We start from the raw sequence: 6702 nt of genomic DNA, 5'->3' as shown, positions 1-6702 counted from the left end.
TTTTTTCTCTCTCTCTCTTCTTTCTTCACATGACTTTTATCATAGTTAGCAAAGTTTCATCTGTTGCTTTCCTGAATGACGGCTGCAGATAAAAAAAAAAAAAAGAAAGAAAAAGAAAAGAAAAAAGGAGGCCGATCCACAGCTAATGCTCCGCTTTAAAAATAACTCTTGGTGAAGTCAAGTCCTAAGCGAGGGAAATTCCAAACGGCTAACTTTCAGCACTTGAGCCAGATTAAGGAGCAGCTCGGCATTGTGGTTTGCACAATTTGATTTGTTGCATCAATTCAGGGTAGACAGTTAGGCTACGGTTCAAGGCGTTGTGGAAATCCAGAGAAAGGGCTAACTCAAAAGATCGGGAGTCATAGTTGTCTTCAGCTTCTGTAGTAGCCTGTGAAAATGGCCTTGGGAGAGTGCGGGTTGTTCTTTGTAAGGTAAAGGCAGGGGAGGGGACAAGTAACAGTAACAGAGTTGGAAGGGACCTTGGAGGTCATCTAGTCCAACCCCCTGCTCACCCAGGAGACCTGTACTAGGGATTCGAACTGCCGAACTGCCAACCTTTCTGACCGACAAGCTCAGCGTCTTAGCTACTGAGCCACCTAGTCAGGGCTTTCTGACTTGCAAGTCTGTGTTACTGTAGCTTTACAAGAAAGATAGCGTTGGTATCGTGGTTTGTGCTTCCTCCCTGAATTACTTCGCAGGCGTGGCGCAGTGGTTAGGACCAATACTGGTTTGCCAGCATTGCAGGCAAACTCTGCATTCCACAGCCAGGAGTTCGATCCTGACCGGGCTCAGCTTTCCATCCTTCCAAAGTTAGTAAAATGAGGACCCGGATTGTTGGGGACGATATGCTGACATTTGTAAAACTCACAGAGAGGAGTAGTGTAAAGGACTACAGAGCGGTATATAAGTCTAAGTGCTATTGCTATTCTATAAAACAGGGGTCCCTGACACTTGGACCATGGCCCCACTACTCAGTCGTGGCTCATTCGGAACTGGGCCGTGCAACCTGGAATGGAACATGGAACCATCCCTAACCCCCCAATCCTCCACCAGTCCAACAAGTCAGAAAGTTTGGGGACCACTGTTGTAAGGGCAAGAGAGACTGGCTTCGTAGCTAGCTGTGCAGAACCATTCCTCATCTAGAGATCTCTACTGGATTGGTATTGCACTGGGACAGGGGTGTCAAACTCGATTTCATTGAGGGCTGCATCAGGGTTGTGTTTGACCTCCGGGGGGGCTAGGCAGGGCATGGCCAGTGGGGCATGGCCAGGTCAACATCACTCATGTCGGGGGCACGTGTGGCAGCCCAAGCACTCTGCCAACAAAAACAGGCTCCCGAACTCTGTTTTCGGCTGCGACGGCCTCCTGCAACCTTCTGCCAGCGAGAACAATTAATCAGTGGAACAACTTGCTTGTAGAAGTTGTAAATGCTCCAACACTGGAGGTTTTTAAGAAGAGATTGGACAACCATTTGTCTGAAGTGGTGTAGAGTTTCCTGGCTAAGCAGGGGGTTGGACTAGAAGACCTCCAAGGTCCCTTCCAACTCTGTTATTCTAAATATTGAGGTGATCTTAAATCAGCATTTGGAATCACTAATTTAATTTAAAACAGAGCTCAGGAGGGCTGGGGGTCGCCCACAAACATCCGAGTTCCGTTTTCACTGGCAGAGGCACCACGGGCCAGTCCTTCGTCAGGACGGCCCCACAGACCAGTTCTAAGCACCCCGAGCCTTGAGTTTGACAGCTCTAGGACCAAAGAGAACCTGTGCTGAAAGAACAAAGGCAGGCAATGCATCTGAATTTCAGAACTGGCAGGGTCAGTTTTTATTTTTTTTTTTGTGGCCGAAACCACTTGGGAGGTACCTCTCTTTGCAGATATCTGCCCATCCTCTGACTTCACTCATTGTTTCCTGAAACTGAGGTGTTGGTGGTTGGTTGTTTTTTTTGCTTTGGGTGGGGAAACCAGAGTTTCTCAACTGCAGAAACTTTCAAGATATTGAGAAACCCTACTCCAAAGCGTAATTAAGTTTCTTTTCTTCCGTTCAGTCGTGTCTGCTCCTTGCAGTTTCTTGGCAAGGTTTTTCAGAGCTGGATTGCCATTGCCTCCTCCCTGAACCCAAATCAATCACCCAGACGGCTTTCATGCCTAGGGTAGGACAAGAACTCACCGTCTCCCAGTTTCTAGCCTGGTGCCTTAATCACTAGGCCAAACTGGCTTTTAATTGGGCATCTCTTACGAAGTTTCATAAAATCTGTTCCGGAAAAGGAAGTTGGTTTTTGTATCACCTTAAAGGCCGATGTATTTTTGCAAAGGTATTCACAGCAAGAAACCTACTATGTTCAAAGGAGCAGCGAAAAGTCATGTAAAGTTTAACACAATGGAGAGAATCTAAGAGCACCTTGAAGAGTAGACATAATGCATTCCATGGTAAGGTGGCAGAAAATTTTGCCTTGTATTGGCTACAATGGGGAAAGACAATTTCCTTTTCTGGAATTGGTTTTATGAAATCTCATAAGAGATGCCTAATTAAGTAGCTCAGCAATGTTTTCAAGAAGGGGGAAAAACAGATTAAAATAAACAGCTCAAAGCTAAAAGGCAGAATTAAACAGCCCAATTTTTTTTTAAAAAAAACGCCTTTAACTTAAAACACTATGATTGATATGAGATGCTATGCTATGCTATGCAAAGCCAGAGTTGCAAATGCTGTAACAATGGTGCCCACACATGTCTGCCCGACATGTGGCAGAATATTTCGTGCCCGTACAAGCCTTATCAGTCACCTGCAGACACATCGTGGATAGCCCACAACCTGTTAGATAGCAAGATCCTCTTTGAACATGATGGACAGACATCATGCTATGCTATGCTATGCTATGCTATGCTATGCTATGCTATGCTATGCTATGCTATGCTATGCTATGATGTTGTTTGTTTATTCACGTCACAAGCATCACAATTAAAATAAGGCATACTATCAATAAAGGAGAATATTTGTAGCTTAGGGTTCTTAAGATAGGGGTCTCCAACCTTGGCAACTTTATGACTTTTGGACTTCAACTCCCAGAATTCCTCAGCCAATGCTGGCTGATGCTATAGAGCACTGCACACCAGAACAACTAGACACAAGAACAGTTTTTTCCCGAATGCCATCACTCTGCTAAATAAATAATTCCCACAACACTGTCAAACTATCCACTAAGTCTGCACTACTATTAATCTTCTCATCGTTCCCATCATCCATCTCTTTCCACTTATTTGTTTGTTTGTTTGTTCGATTTATATGCTGCCCTTCTCCGGAGACTCAGGGCGGCTTACAATGCATTAAGCAATGCATTATGACTGTATGACTGTAACTTTATTGCTTGTATTCTTACGATTTATATTTGATATTGTTTCCTGATTGCTTATTTGTACCCTATGACTATCATTAAGTGTTGTACCTTATGATTCTTGATGAACGATGAGCCTTGGTGGCGCAGCAGACTAAAGTGCTGTTAAGTAGCACCAGCTGTCTGCAATTATTGCAAGTTCAAATCTCACCAGGCTCAAGGTTGACTCAGCTTTCCATCCTTTCGAGATAGGTAAAATGAGGACCCGGATTGTGGGGACAATAAGCTGACTTTATATAAAAAGAACACCGTTTAGGGGGCCCCGAAAGCCCTACTAAGCCGGTATGTACAAAAGTATGAAGGCTATTGCTTAACGCATTGTAAGCCGCCCTGAGTCTCTGGAGAAGGACGGCATATAAATCGAACCAATAAATAAATAAATAAATAAATAAATAAATAAATAAATAAATAAATAAATAAATAAATAAATAAATAAATAAATAAACGTATCTTTTATTTTATGTACATTGAGAGCATATGCACCAAGACAAATTCCTTGTGTGTCCAATCAACTTGGCCAATAAAGAATTCTATTCTATTCTATTCTATTCTATTCTGAGGAATTCTGGGAGTTGAAGTCCACAAGTCGTAAAGTTGACATAAAATTTAAAATATAAAATACAAGATTAAAATATACGCAAACTAAACAGATCTTGCCCAGAAACTAGCAACGTTAATTGCACTCTGGCACACTGCCATGAGGGTCCTCAAATGTACACTGACTGGGACACAAAGGGCAGGTATAGATACGTGTTGTGGTTTGCAGGTCACCACAATCGCAAAGGGCAAAAGCCACCGGATAGCCCTATATGTCCAGAGTGTCTCTGGGACTTACTGTACCTGTGCGCAGTCTATTCAACGATTTCCATGCTTCCCAGCTTTCGTCAGACCTTGGTTTCATTCAGTGTTGGTTTTGTATAGCTTTCCATAGGTCCTCTCTGCTTTTGAATTCTTCAAAGCTTTTCCTAGATTTTAGTCTCTGCTGAGTTGTTGTAGGCCATAGAGAGAGTATTGTCTATATATGGATGATATCTCTCTGTATGCTGCTGCTTTTGGTAGGGCAATGCTAGCTAGGTGATAGATTTTATCTAGAGGGGTAGGTTTAAGGCTTCCGGTAATAATTCTGCTAGCTTTATAGACCAACACTTAAAATTAAGGCGAAGAAAGAAACTGAATATTTTTTTTTAACATGGGATTTGTTTTATCAATGGCTAACTAGCAGAAACAGAAGTTAGACATCCGGAAGCAGAAGAGAATGATTAATTCCCTAAGGAAGGCTTGTTAAAATTGGATGAGCAAATACTATTGTTATCATGGGATCAATATTACTGTTATGAATATTACTGTCATTATGATTACTATTTCTCAAAATGAACTGTACTCAGACAGCACACTGTTTATGTAGACAGTGAAATTTTTATATTTAATAAAAAACTTTTTAAAACTTTAAAAAAGAAATAATTCTGCTAGCTTCATTCAGAGCAACATCTACTTTCTTAGTATGTGTTGATTTGTACCAGATTGGACAGTTGTATGATATGATATGATATGATGATATGATATGATATGATATGATGTGATATGATATGATATGATATCCAGGAGCCTGGATAGCTCAACAGACTAAAAGCCTGTTATTAACATTCAGCTGTCTGCAATTATTGCATGTTCGAATCTCGCCAGGCTCAAGGTTGACTCAGCCTTCCATCCTTTCTAAGGTAGGTAAATTGAGGACCCAGTTTGTGGGGGCAATAAGCTGACTTTGTATAAATATACAAAAGTATGAAGGCTATTGCTTAACGCATTGTAAGCCGCCCTGAGTCTCCGGAGAAGGGCGGCATATAAATCTAAAAAAAAAAAAAAAAAAAAAAAATATGATATATGATATGATATGATATGATATGATATGATATGATATGATATTTTTTATTTTATAGTTTTACCCTGGAGTTTATAGGCTTATTTAATGTAGGGAGCCTCAGGGCAACTTAATGTTCCCTTCTGACTGCAAATACCGCAAAGAAACCAACAGCTAAAGGAACAATAGCAGAAACAGCAATAAAGAAAAATTACAAAGAGGATTATGGCCCACCAGGAGTCGCTATTACTCAGTATCCTTGTTCTAACTCGCCTAAAATTTCCGATCTGTCATCAGATTAAGCACCAGTTTTGAATCTGTATCATGCCATCGTATTTACTTTTTTTTTTTTTTTTTTGCTTGCTGAAAAGGACATATGTGAAGCTCAAGAGAGAGTACGAATGGAGCTAAGGGGCCCTGGGAACAACCTCTGTATAGGTTTAGGCAGGAGTGGGCTTCAAAAATTTTAGCAAGGGGTTCTCTGCCCAGTTGCTGGGTGGGCGTGGCCATGGTGGGTGTGGCCTAGTCGGCCTCCTGCACCACGGTGGAGGGACGTTTTTGCCCTCCCCAGGCTCAGCGGTGTGTTTCAAAAAATTTTACTACTGGTTCTGTGGGTGTGGCTTGGTGGGCATGGCTTGATGGCCGTGGCAGGGGAAGGATACTGTAAAATCTCCATTCCCTCCCCAATCCAGGGGAAGGATACTATAAAATCTCCATTCCCTCACCAATCCAGGGGAAGGTTACTGCAAAATCCCCATTTCCTCCTGGTCAGCTGGGACTTGGGAGGCAGAGAATAGATGGGGGTGAGGCCAGTCAGAATTTTTACTACCGGTTCTCTGAACTACTCAAAATTTCCGCTACTGCTTCTCCAGAACTGGGCTCTGAAACCCACCTCTGCCCGGGCTCTAGAGGCTTTCCTCAAGCCTCTGGGAGGACTAAAACAGACTCCCCAGGCTCCAGAGGATCCTCTGGAGGCCGGAAACGGACCCGTTTCCAGTCTTTACGGACTTCCGGTAGGCCCGTTTTTCACCCTCCGCAAGCTCTGCACTTACCTGCATCCAAAACGGGACTCCTGGGAGGGAAAGGGAGGGGTGGGAAGGGCCAGCCAGGAGTGGGATTTGGGGGTTCTCCGAACTGCACGGAATCTTAGCTAGAGGTTCTCCCGAACCCCTGCGAACCCCCCAACAGCCCTCCCCTGTTTTGGGGAGTCCTGCAACTGGTGTAGAAGAAACCAGATGCACTGAGAGGATCTTTGCAGATCAGGGGAAGAGATAGAAGTGACGGACTACAATCTCTGAGCCCAAAATTCTACATCTTAATCTAGATCAAGTGCGCACGGCTGAGTAAGAAAGGAGAACGAGAACTGGTGACGTCTTTTAAAGATGTGGTTAGAAATTGAACTCTACCTGAAGGTTCAGAGTTGTGTACTAACAAGTTAAATCTTCATATCCTTTC

This window comes from Pituophis catenifer, unplaced genomic scaffold (genome assembly GCF_029215685.1).
Source record: "Pituophis catenifer annectens isolate HBS135680 unplaced genomic scaffold, rPitCat1.0.hap2 SCAF_9, whole genome shotgun sequence".
NCBI lineage: Eukaryota > Metazoa > Chordata > Lepidosauria > Squamata > Colubridae > Pituophis > Pituophis catenifer.
This window is presented reverse-complemented; position numbering follows the sequence as displayed.